A 14,065-nucleotide genomic window follows, 5' to 3' on the forward strand; every position below is an offset into this window, starting at 1 on the left:
ACACAGTGTATAAAGGGGCTGTCTAATGTTAGCCTGTAATGTTATTTGAGTTTTCACATAGCAACTGAAGACAGCAATAATGTGTTTGTTGTTCATTTGCTGCTGCTTGCGCTGCCCTTCGCTGCTTTTACTATGCAAACGTGATTCTTAAGAAAATGTTTTTTTGGAAAGAGAGTAAACCTTTTCTTATGTGTGTTCTTAAGATTATCACCTTAATTTTAAACTATCAAGTCAAACTTTGTCACTTTTGATACTGGGTAATAACATCATAAACTTGGATCAGATGCCATGCACAGGCACCAAAAATCAAAGTTTACTGATTTACTGATGTGTGTATTTAAATGAGAAATATTTGCCCAAAAACGTTAAAAACCTGTTAAAAAAACGACGTATATTTATTTTATTATTGTTTTACTGTTGTATTGGATGACTGAGTTTGTGCACATGATGTCTTCAAAAATAATGCCAATAAAAACTGTCACATGTATTTCCTTTTTGTCGTGCCCATACCTATTTAGTCCTAGCCTAAAATTAACTTAGTTGGTTTAAAATTGACATATTCTTGACTTCCTTAACTACCACCTAGGTTACTAGTTAGAGCATGTTGCCATTGTGTAAAATACAAAAAAATGTATCATCAAAATATTCTGTTTGACATCTTAAAGTGATGATAGCATCTTCAGAGTTTACATTGCCACAATGTCTGCTTCTCATTGTTGGTCAACTCCTGCTTTTAACCAGCTAGTAGTTCTCCACAACACTCATTATTTCTTTCTGGCTTTAACGTCAAAGGGCATTGTCCGAAGTGACTCAGTGAGCGGTATAAGAAATGTACTTCACAACTGGAGTAAGCAGCTTCAGAGAGGTGTGAAAGTACATGCTACATTTTTTTCATATCTCCAAAAAAGATAAAACCAGTTCTCATAAAACAATGAATATGCTCTGCCACACTTAAGAGTAAATGAAATGTCCAGTTTAACTAGCTCTTTAAGTTGTGAGTCTAGGGAGCCGGTGCCAACAGGTAAATGACTGTATTTAACTTAAATCAGTTGAATGGAAGGAGTCATAACAGCCATGCATAGCCACAAATAACTTTTATTCTGTCAAAGCATGAGGTTTATTGATTGGTCTTATGGTCAAAGCCAATGAGAAAATAAACTTAAAAAAATGGTTTTCATTTATTATACTGGCACATCCACCAGTGGTTTAGTGGTCCACCCAGTTTGACATTTAAACAGAAAAAAACTTGACTATTCAGTGGACAGATCAGCCCTCCCTCAGCTGCTGTGCATTTGTAGTAAGACACTGCAGTACAGTGACCACTGGAGGGTGCCACAGACCACCAGAGCAGCACAGGAAGTCCCATCACAGAGGTATGGTTAAATCTGCTAACCTTTCATAAGAAGACTCAGTCACAGTAAAAACACTTCAATGACTTCCTAATCAAAACCTAACTCTGTTAACTTGAACCAGGGCTTCATTTATTAGTCCAGAAGGGCAAAATCTGTCTTTCTTTTCTTTGATGTGGATGGTCGTAAAACTAATGAGAGGTCTGACCTGGATCTGTGTGTGAGAGGCCTTCGTGTGGCTACACATGAGCACGTGCCTAATTGAACAAAACATCTGTTAGAGGTGACACAAGCGAAGTATATTCGCATCTGGAAGGGAACTTTATCAGCACCTGGTGAAATCGGCAAGCCCTGCTTTAACAGTGCTCCGTATAAAGAGAGGATGTCGTACAGATTAGAGGGAGACTGGTTTAATCCTTACAAGAACCAACAAGTTAACAAGCAGGTTAGTTACTCCAAGTAAAAAAAAAAACAAGAAGAAAAGATGCTGCCAAGTTTATTTGTTAAAAGGTGCAACCACAAAAATTAAAGATTAAAAAATTAAATTCAAAAGATTTCAACAGGAACTCTCAGTTACACAACTTCCTCTTCTGAATACAATACTTACTTGCTAAAGTTTATTGATATGATCCTGTTCAAAACCTGGATAAGGATTGGAGACACACCTTTGTAACACACAATTAACTGTATAAACCTCCTGACACACCTAAATCACTTCCAGGCAAACACACACACACACTTCCACACACCTTGGACCCACTCCAGGAAGAAATGCAGGATGTGTTGTAAAAAAGGACCTGCCTGCAATATTTTGCATTTAACATCAAGATGCCAGTATGTTTCAAATCAGATTCCAGTTTAAAAGGCGAAGTCTGTTCCAAATTAAAAATAATAATAATAATACGTTTAAAAAGTTAGAGTCTAAATCAGTTTATGGTGATGAAATAAATTAATAAATATTGTCAACTGGGTTGTCAGATTTATAAGAATGTGAATTATGTCCAATTATGAGAAAACTGTATTTCTAATCAGTGATTAATGAAGCTTGATGCACATTTTCCAAACACATCCACCTCTCTGTGTGTATGTGACGATGCTGAATTCCAATCGAATATACACACAAAACAGACACTATGAGATCATTAGGACGGCTCTTGTCTCTTTCCAGTTAGTCTGTTATTGTTATGGTTAGGTTACCGCTTTTTTACCCCCTGAAGGGAGGACACACATGCACACACACATGCACACACACTGTAGGAGTCCCATCATCCGTGCCGCACCCATGTGTGAGTGGGTGAGTTGGTCCAAAGCCGTGTCCAAAGCCGTGTTTGATGTGGACTCACTGGGGGGCTGATTGGTCAACGGAAAAAGTTCTCTCCTCATTGTCTTTTGATATCAGGAATGTAGCAAAGAGAAAAGAGTGGGTGTCATGGGCCTGGTATATAGATAACAGGCAGAGTTCAGTGATGATAAGTCTGTTGTTTGGAATAAAATCTGTCATGTGCTTCCTGACACTTTCCAGTGTGTGCCCTCTGCGTGTGCCAACAGAGATTACATGACAAAAGTTTGTAAAGGTGCAATTCCAAACTGTATGTCAGAGTCAGCCTGAGGAGAAATTAGGGAGTTTTGCAGGTCAGTGCATATTCCTAAGACTCTGTGTGATGTAACAATCAATGGGAGGAAACCAGATCATGAGCTGGATGTCTGGTCCTAGTAGACATTGATATTAGTAACCTCCGTCTGTCTGTCTGTCTGGAAAGTTTTACAGTTAACAATAAGTCCTCAGAGAGGTCAATCAAAATCAAGAAGACCATTTGAAGAAGCACCTGGGTCGAAACTTTTCTCATCTTCATTCATCGTGTTTTGTTTGGTACTTTGCAATATGCTTGACACATATTTGTTTTCATCCAAATGATAAAAGGCTTTTATTTCAAAGAGGTACCACACTACTACAAACTGCTAAAACAATCAGATTCAGAGTTACGACTGCGCAGCTTTCCTTTCTTGTGTGATGTCTACCACCAACACCACCATCTCCTTCTGTTCGACCACCACCCAAAGAAAACATGAGCTTTAAAATCATATTGCTCTGAGAAAAGGAATGTGAGAATCAAAATTTGGAAGGAGTCAGCAAACTTCACTCCTGCTTCCCTCGAGGGTTGCCTCACCTGCACACCCAGGTCGATGCCCATATAAGGCTTTCCTCTGGCAGGAAGTGAGCTGTATCACACAGTGTGCCGACTGTGACAGCTCATAGTGAAGCAAGAAGAGCGGAGATAAGAGAAAAAAGGGGCAATGTGAGACGCCGCTGTGCACCTGAAGCCTCGCCCCCCGGTGTTCACCTTGTTGCCACGCAACCACAGAGCATAACAATGATTGTTTGTTGCAAATTGGTGTGTGCGTGTGCCTCCTCTGTGTGTCATAGACCTCCCATTCTCCACCAGGTGGTGTGCCTACCTGTCTGTGTAAGTTTCACGTCATGTCCTGAGATTGCTTCAGCCCAAACACTTGTAAATGATCTTTATCAGACATAAAAGATCTAGTCTGACATGACTCACATGTACAGTGTGTTATTTTACATATTGATTTAGGATGATTGCTTTATCACAATGAGACAGTCGGGACTATAAGTGAAATATGAGCTGAAAAAATTCAGCCTAACAGAGAGGAGATGTTTTCATCCATAGTGGAAATCATTAGTCTAGACTAGTCTGGTCCCTTTAGTGTCCCAGGACCCCTCATGTCTAGAGAGGAAATTATTACTTAAAGCATGAGTCTGTTTTCCTTTTAAAGACTGGGTCACACATAGACATAAACACACTCGTATTATCCAGAGTGGAGGATGAGGTAGCCAGAAAATGATGTCATAGCCTGATCACTTTACCCGTTGTCCTCTTCCTCGCTGGACCTGGGTAGCAGATCAATGAGGAATGGAAGGAATGAGGCGAGCAAGAGCGTGAGAGTGGGAGATGAATTATCGACAGGGACAGGCTCCTCGCTGCCTCCATCCTGGATCACTCAGAGCTGATGACACGTCTCAGCTCTTATTGATACCAGCCATGTCAGCTATTTGCTCCACTGCTCCTTCACTTGACTTGGACAGAGATATTACACACACACACACTGGGAGCCGCCGCCAACTGCAGAGAGGTCTGGCAGATATTAGAGTGAGTGAATCTCCTGGGAATGAACCTTTGCTCTCGTTCAGCTTTTAGGTCTGTTATGAGTAGGTGTGTATGGGTCACTGGATTCCTGGAGCATGAGGTAAAAGTGATGAGTCACCGCAGGGTGGCCCTTGCCTCACAGACTGCAGACATTTAATAAAACGGCTATTAGACATTAGAGGAGAAAGAGATCATAGTAATGCACCAGTCTCCTGAGGGAGCAGTAATATTCCCGTACCCCTTCTTTAAGTCGAGAGTCTGTGGCTGCTTTAGCATCAAGTGGGGTATGTGGAATCTGAGACATGGTCTGGAAAATCTATGGTATGCTTTAGAGGACTTGAGATCCTGCAGCACACGGGTATATACGGGAAACTATGCAGAGTCATTACAGGTCAGTGTGAGGCCATTGCCAAACAGGTGACAGAGATGCGGGCAAGAAACAGGAAGAGAGGGCAACACATTTTTCAGTTGAAGGGAGATGTCAAGTTCAAGCTTTGAACTTTTATCATGTGTCATATAAACTTACTTATTGCTTTAAGTAAACAGGTAGTATTTAACCTTTTTTTCAAGCAAGGACAACATAAGAAGATGGAAATTAAATCAGAATCCTTGCGATGATCCCACACTAGTTTGCAAGGTTTGGAGGAATAAACTGTCCCTGAGACAATGACTAATTACTTTAGACCTCTGCTCAGATACACGCCTCCTTTCCAGATCAAACTGAGAGTGCTGTCAGGCTTCTTTATTTAGTAGTTTCCTCACAACATGATGATGTAGGTAAGATAACACAAGTATGAATTAATCCATATCTGCTCCACCACACCTCATCCAGCGCAAGTTTATAGGAGCAGGGAGAGCTGAGAATGTGTCACCTTTTATAGTCAGCGTTAGCAGCCTGATATGAGAAGGAACAGAAGAGTCTGAAAATCTGTTTCATCCTTACAGGGGCAGGGTTTCACTACCCTGATGAGAGAATGAGGGCTGAATTATTAATGTTCCCCTTTGGCATTGTGGGCCACCCATTTGTTCTGAAGCAGGGTCAAGTCTCTGGACTGGACCTGTGATAAATGATAAAGGCACTAAAACATTCTCCAAGACTTTAGAAGAACGTCCACGAGGGGTATTTTTTGTTTTTCAGCATTTTACAATAAACTTGTGTTTCACAAAACTTTCAGTTGATTTTCAGAATAAAAAGCCCCCTGTGTTGACAGTCCAGTATGGATCAGTACTGTTTGGCACAGGTTGGATCAGTTAAGCCTAATCCTGTTTAAGTTTCCACAGCCAACCCCCGCCCCCCCGTAGGTAGTGTGTAGGCCGAATGCTAATAGCCACGTCACTTATGTAATAGTGTAGCGCCATATCAGCGCAACACCGTGTACCTTGCCAATAAATTGAATGAAGATGAATAACGTGACACAAAGAGAGAGCAACAATGGGAGACATCCAGCAATTCCTCTTCTTTGTGGTTGCCATGTGGCTTGTAGTTATGGAGCGCAATCAAGCTTTGTTTCAGAAAAGGCTGTGTAACACAAGAAATACAGCAGCCACTGTTGCATGGGAAGTAACAATTCTTTCGCCCAATCAACGGACTGCAGTGTTGTAGCTCCGCCTTCTGGGATAGGATCAGTTCGTCTGGCACCCCAACAGAAGGGTCGAAAAAAGTGGGACAGTGCGGTTGGATTATTTGGGAATCTGTCCCAGAGTTAGTCAGTGGAAACACCACAAAATGCTGTATCAAGACGAACCAAGGTTTAAGTGACCTAACTGCGATAACAAGCTTTCATAATGAGTGGAGCCAGGCCTAGAGTCAACAGGTCAGAGGTTTACAGAGGTCAAGGAAATCAACATGGATAAGGACAACTTCATCATAAAAGAAGAAAGCCGCTGATACCTTGAATACCACAGGGAAATGTGTCTCCTTTGTCACATGATTTCACCTTTCTTGGGGTGCTACTCTATGCTGCACTCTGAATATACAGCCAGTGCTAGCTCCATCTCAATTCACAGCCTTCAGGCCCCGTTTACACGACAAATTTCCATCTGAAAACGCTAAAACGCAGCGAAGAAAATCTGTTTTTACACAGAAACGCAGAGGGACTGAAAACGCTGTAGTGAGTATGCCAGGCCTGTAGTCGGGGCTATAACCATCTTGTCCAGAAGCTGCTTTTGGGAGCTCTCCACCAAAGTAGAGTTGAGCCGATCATCTGGTGTATTGGGGAGTACTAAGCGCAAAAGTGGAGCAACAGATGCACATTTTGTATTAAGACACTCGGCAGATTGAGCAGATTGAGCAGCACAAGCACAACACTGTAGTTTGCAAAGATCGTAACAACGGTACTGTTGGACTATTGCATGCGCTCGCGCGAGGCGGAGTGTGAGGTCAGCGTTTCCACTGAAAACGCTGGCTTACCATTTACATGGCAAGGATGTCGGCGGCGTTTCAGAAATATCCCACTTTTGAGGCCGTTTTCAAAAGTTTGCGATTTGGGTCGGCTGAAACGCCGTTTCCATGTAAACGTGAGGGTGAAACGCAAAAAAGTTTGCGTTTCACCCAAAACCATTGTCGTGTAAACGGTCCTTCAGTCTTCAGAAGACCTGGTTTGAAGATTGCAAAGGCTGAACTGAATAGAGACAGTTTGGTCTACAAACTGATTCAAATTCAAATTCTCACATCTGAACGCTGGCGTCACATAGCACCGATCCTTTTGCCAAGCAATGGATAAGTACCCGGTACTATTTAAGGTCACGTAAATAATCACAAGGATCAATGTTTTTTTTTTTTTAATAACATTTGTAAATCTTGTAATTGTGTTGAACCCTTAAATTACGTCTAACAGAATATTATGACTTTGAATCAATTGGTGCACAAAGAATTACGGGATATGTTGGATCCTCCGCACTGGGAAAAGGAAATATTTTTCTGTCCCATCTGTGGGAATCTTTGAAATGGGACAGCCTTTGATGCATTGGTCTTTTTTTCTTTGTAAATATTACTAACATCCATCCCTATGTTCATATGCATGATGCTGTTATTCCACACCACACTGGCACTGCTCACCATGATTTCCCTCATTCCAGTGTTAGGTGACTACTGCAGACTAAATGCAGGGGTGATCCCTTGAGACTGGATCTAATGGCAGTGTGGTCAGAGCAACCTCAGCATTAACAAGACAAGACAGGCATGATCAGAGGCAAACATCATAATGAGCAGGAACCCCAACTTAATGGTTTTGTTGTCTGGATAATTCATCATGCTGGTGGTTGCCCCTGGATTGTTTGTGGTAATCATCAGATTGAGGTTGAGTGTTTTTTTCCATCCCTGTGCCCGGGTGATGTGACTTTTTTTTGGCCACATGCAACATTTGTGAACCTGAAAACATTGTGTTATTGTTTGGATTCTCTGAAGGTCACTCATAATCTACATTTGAGATTAACTGAACAGAGAGCTTTCTGAGCACAAGTTAGATGGAAACATATCAGACATCGAAACTGGCTCCATCAAGTCTTCAAGTTTGTTATTTTGTTGATGGGTGGAGGTACGATGTGATAACAGATTAATGAGCACTCTGTCATACCTTCCCTTCAGCACTGAGCAGCAGCACGTCTAAAGCTAAGCAGTTTTTAGATACATAAGAGACAAAGTTTCGAGGACCAGCCCAGAAAACACAGACAGCATGAGAAGCCAAAAAGTGTGTTTTGGAAAATGTTGTCTGAGCTGGTATGACTGCTTGTAGCAGGGTTGCTGGGTGGCAAAAATATTCAAAACTACACTAAAAGGATTGAGAATAAAATGATTCTTTCATGTTTCATTGGCCATGTTACTGTGATTCTGAAAAGTGGCAATGCTTGAATGTTTTTCTTACTTAAAATATTCAAAGGTATGATGTCAAGTTGTTGACCGCTTGTTGCACTACATAGCAATGTTTTAAACCAGGTCTACAACTTGTTTTAACCATGCATGGGAACAAGAAAATACCTGCACGCTGCAGGATTTACATTCCTGACGCCTGTTTCGTGATGTTTCACTGACTGAAAACTGGCAGCAGAAACAAAAACAATAACAAGAAGTGTAACACTGTGCCAAGACAGGAAGTCGAAACTGCTTCACAGAAATACTGACTCGTAAACATTAACGTGTTTGCATTGTTTAAAAGTATGTTCAATGACTGATACAGTGGCTTTTGGTCTTGTACACCAAATATAAAAGCACCTTTTGTTTGTTTTACACTGGATGCTTAAAAGAGGTCGTAATTCTCTTTTTTCAGACTCGAGTTATATAGTTATACGAGGTAGTCATTGACAGTCAGTGTTATCATCCAGTCAGTTCGACCCCTTTGTTATGAAACTGGCTAGAGCCCCATCACTGAATCTATAAACCACCTACTGCAACTTTAATCCATTGCAGATAAAGTCTGTTTTATTATTTAATCCATCAATTGTTAAGAAAGTCCAGCTCAAACATTACACTGGTATTAATGCTGGTCAAGTAAGTAAAATGTATCGTGACCATGGGATGTGTCGTTATTCACATATTTTTAAGCTGAAAATTTACTGTCAGCCAACTTCTCAAGTTTAATTTCCAGTTTAACTTTTGAAAACTGAAGAAAGTTTGTAAAGCAGCCAGTAACTCAAAATGACAAGGAGCTCTGAAGTGATGCTATCTGAAGCCATATGTGATCAAGTTTCCTGTGATCTCTCTTGCTCTCCACTAAACACAGAAGTATCTCACCCTTTTCCTGTGGTCCATGGGTTCCTCCTCTGTAAACTCTGGTCCATAAATGTCCTCTTGTGTCCATGATAAATGGTTTATCATTGTCACTGTCAGAATCACTCACCTCTCAGTTTGGTTTCCAAAGCCTGGCTCACACTTCAGGATTTTAAAAATCTTATAAGATTCTGAAATCGGGTTGTATCTCACACATAAGGAGAATCTTCACAGATCATCTTCTCTTAAATCTTAAGCACGCACTAACTACAAGATTTGAAAATACAGAACAGCACACACTACAGGATTTCACCAAGATTATTTGACCAGAGAGAGTGATGGACCACATGTGCTCAGTTGTTTGATCTGAGGTTTTTAGAGCACTGGTGGGACAGGAGGAGAGAGAAGCGGAGCTGTCTGCTGCGGTTCCTTTCATCCATTATGCGCACGCAGAGGAACAGAGGTGAAACTGTTGCTGTATCAGCCAATAATGGCATGATCTCACACCGATCACTGATAAAACAACAGTTTGCTACTGAAAATGGCGTGGTTATGTGTTATTTTTAAAGGCATTATTGAACTTGCTCAAGTGGGCCAGTGGAGCGCGCAGTCAGCTGACCCGAAGCCTTACAGTTGCACTTTGAGCCTGCGTTTGTTGTCTGTTGTCCGGTCTCTTGTAAGGGGGCTCTCTCTCTCTCTTGGCTGTTGTCATCCTCAGTGAGAATGAATGTTGTAATCATCCAGATAAATATCAAGCGTGTTTGAAAATTATCTGGGCGGCTCCGACGAGTCTGTGAGACGATCGTGGGGCTAAAGATTCATCTGTCAACCGCTCAGGCTAGAAGATAATCTTGCCCGAACGTTGGGGGCCGATTTTAGTCCCCGACCAGATTTCTTCCCCGATTGTCGAGAGGACCGAATCTGGGTTAAATCAGGCCGAGAATCCTGTAGTGTGAGCCAGGCTTAAAATGCCTTTCTGACAAGAGAGTAAAGCAGCCAAGCTTCTGCTCCGGTTCTCAGGTCAGCTTCTTAACAAAGGGACCAAGGTTACTGACATCCTTAATAGGTGATTTACTAATGACATTTATCCCATACAACCACGTCTGATAAAGAACTATCCTTTTAACTTCTTTTAATTTCATTTTAATGCACAAAATATAAGAGTTAATACCTGGAAGTGCTAATGGAAAACTATCAGTTATCAGTTTTAGACTTCCCATTTTTCCTTACCCTTATGCTGCCTTTCTTTACAGTGAGAGTATCCACTTGAGAAGCGACAACAGACTTTGGTTAAAAAGATAATATCTAACAATGAATGGTAAACCACTTGCAAGAAGAGGTGTCATATAGCAATTAATAAAAGCTAAATTCTTTACATTTGTCAACATTTGAGTTCACATCTACAGCTGACACCTGATTGCCTCATGGTTCACATCCAGGGCCCTACTATTTACATTACATTGTGAAGTGGCTTCCGATGCTAGTAACTGTGTCCCCTCCATTTTAAAATTCTGCCATTTAAAACAGAATCTGTCATCAAAGATTGATGTTTACATGATTTTTTAAAAACTATTTTGGGCTTGTGTGTATTTTGTAATGCACTTCTTTTTATAGGTGACCATATTATTCAAAACAGCACTGAGGAGAAAACTGCAGACATGTTTGAGTGACTGTAGCATTGCAAGTCATCTGGGTACGAGCAGGCGGAGAAGGCCGTCTATTGTTGTGGAGAGAATGGAAACTCTCACAGGGCCAGATTCCAACCTACCAGTGCGGTCAGAGCAGCAGCACGATAAGCTTCTTCTGAACTTTCTCAAAGAGTCTCTTGTCCCATTCTGCTACATCAAAATAACTTCTCACTTAGAATACCTCTGTGGCCTATTCTCAGACAACAGCTCTCAGATTTGATGGTAGCACAGTGTCCCATTCTTCTGAATGTTTGCACTGATGCTAATAAGCACCTGCGTTGGCAGGTCACCAGTGGGAAGTGCCATCAGCCCTCTGTTTAACCGCATGAGGCAGGTGTGGTTGTTTGCAACAACACCTGAGTGGACTCCACAGTGCCACACTCACATCATAGCTTCTCTTTTTGCGTCACACACTGAGGTCACAACTGGCTGCCTGTCTCTGTTTCTCCACCCACAACGACCATTCCACAGTATCAGTGCCTTTAAAGACAGAATTTAGAGTTTGGACGGAAACCATGGCAATGACTTGTTACAACAGCAGTGACTGGCAACCACAGTCACCACAGCACCGGGCAAAGGCTCTGCAGACGGCTGCAGAACCACAGTGTTTTCCTCCACAGGTCTCTAAAAACTGTTTCACTCTACGGTTTACAAGCTCCCTGATTGTGTAAGTTTAGACCATGTCTCATCCAAAAGATGTTTTCTTGCTCCTTTTTATGTAAGATATACTCTACAGCCTGTCTAAACAACAGTGGAGAATTGAATCTGGAAGTATTTATTTTGGATGTATATTTAGCTCATGACCACCAGCCTGGATCATGCCAACCATGCTAACTAGCTGGGGCAGGTCTATATTTACAGAGGGCAGGGCATCCATCATCACTGCGCAAAAGGACAGACAGGCAGAGAGCGAGGAAGGGAAAGTGTGGCCCATCAGTCACCACACTCCAATCCTGGGGCTTGCCTATTTAAATCACCTCACAGTTTGACCACAACAGTGCCACAGGTCACGCTGTGCAACGAGACCCACAGCACTGCATCAAACATCTGCATTCACAAGACGTCATGACGTGCAGTAATGCAGAGCTGGGACAATGTTCTCATTGCATGTCTTCGAGTATGCACTTCTGCATGCATTCCCCTCAAAACCCAAACTGGGTGGTGTTGGAAAGGCGAGGAGGAAATAAAAAGCTGATGATGACACCTGGGCTTTCTGCCCTGGCACACTGCACCTGAATGACATCACTCAGACACACAGACAAAATAACACATCAACTGTCAAATACAGGAGGGATAGACAGTCTGAGGCTGCAAATAGACGGCTAGACAGATAGGCAGCCTGCAATGACAGATAGTGTTAAAGTACACAGACAGACAGACAGACAGACAGACACACAGACGGACACAAGGTCAGAAGAACTGACAGATAGACATGCTGTGTCACGGCCTGAAACAGAGACAGAGACTGTTTTCATGCACTTTGTGGCAGACACAAAGTCTGGAGTCATGTGGAGAATTTCCATTCATGCATGATGATTGCGTAGTTGTAGAAAAACGTGCATGTTTATTACATTTTGCACAATGTACAGAGAATGACTCTAAAATATACAAATTCCAAGAGAATTACTGAATTATGCTATTTTTATTTTTTTTAAAAACACACTATTTTAATTCACAAACTATTTTTTTCCTCATGATCCAACTTTAGGCAAGCTGTGCCATACTTAAAAATTTCAGAATATAAGCACTTTAATTCAAATGCACATTTATGTATTTTTAAATCCTTGTGGTTGTTTTGCCTTTATTTAGTCAAAGAAAGCTGACTGTGCATGCATGCACCTCTTTAAGGTCATTGCTGGAAGCTGCCATTACAAACACAGTCTTCAGCTGCTGACCACTGAACAGTCCCTGTGGGGCAATCGAGGATTAAGTATCTTGTTTACCACAATAGCTATTGTTGTGATAGATGACAGTGGTCTCATCCCTAGCACACAGTACAGTTTGCTTCCCGTCCAGCGCCCACTTTGCACCCAGCTTTTGATTTTAGAGGCAGCTCCCCTGTGTTGCTGTGCATGTTTGCTGGCAGAGGTAGCTGATTGTATAAATTGCATTAATGCCCAGCAGCACTGGGGTCTGATGGGATGGCGTTCTCGGTGTGGGGCCAAGTCGTTAGCACATTTCAGGGTGAAGAAACCTGCCTTGTAGGGACATTTGTCTGTGAGTTTAGAAACACTGAAACCCAAGAAGCCTATCAAATCCCCTGAACTGACTGCCTCTGGGGTATTAATAACACACCCATATACCAACTCCTGTCCAACATCTGATAAACAATGACCTCAGGCAAATTTTTATTCTGATGAGTGCTAAAATAAGGTGTTATTGCATGCCGAATTGTGGGATCATGATCGCCTGGAAAGCTGCAGCATGCATACTGTGCTTCTAGTGGAAAACAGTTTGCACACAGTGCGTGGGGTTCATGTTAACGTTGGGGTCAAGTCTGGGCTGTGATAAGCGTGTGTGTGTGTGTGTGTGTGTGTGTCCAGTTTAATGACATCATGTAATGAACACCCCTGCCACCCCGTCGTCCCCTGACCATGTGAATGCACGAGCCTCCTGGATGGTGAGGTCATGACGATCTGTAGATCCTGGTCATGGGGGGGTTGCCTGCTAAATACAGAGTGGGTCTGGAGGGGGGTATTCTGGCAATGCATGCCCAGTATACTATCTATGTTTTTTGCTTCACAGTGCCTTTTTATTTAGTGCTGTGAATGCATTATTCCTCAGCTGCTGGTTGCTGTGCTGCAGTGCAGGTTGTTTATTTCACATGCACTGTATCAAAGGGGTGAGTATTGTGTGTGACATATAAAGGCCAGGATAGCCTTGGCAATGAACTTGAACCACAGCTGCTCCACCCGGTGAGCACTGTGTTTTATGGCCTTAGGGCTATGAACAGAGACTCAGATACATGGCTGCTATAAATCAGGCATGTGTTGATAGCTGTAATCTGTGACGTGTGTCTCAGTGTCAGGGAGCAAAACCACGGTGGAAAAGAAAGAGAAAAATGACATTGTATGGAGATGTCCATAAGCAAAAGGTGACATTTTTGCCCTACTTTTATTTTCTCTTTTGTATTTCTTTGGAAAACTACTCCAGCTGTGC

At 42.1% G+C, this 14,065-nt stretch overlaps 1 protein-coding gene across 1 annotated transcript in view; it reads right to left on the reverse strand.

Moving 5' to 3' along the window:
* Positions 1-14,065, reverse strand: part of rmnd5b (required for meiotic nuclear division 5 homolog B) — a 72,166-nt gene that overhangs the window by 19,015 nt on the left and 39,086 nt on the right. The gene's annotated exons all lie outside the window — the stretch shown is intronic.

The sequence above is a fragment of the Halichoeres trimaculatus genome, unplaced genomic scaffold (genome assembly GCF_033239565.1).
Source record: "Halichoeres trimaculatus isolate MK-OKI-2021-1 unplaced genomic scaffold, fHalTri1.1 fHalTri1_scaffold_7, whole genome shotgun sequence".
Lineage (NCBI taxonomy): Eukaryota > Metazoa > Chordata > Actinopteri > Labriformes > Labridae > Halichoeres > Halichoeres trimaculatus.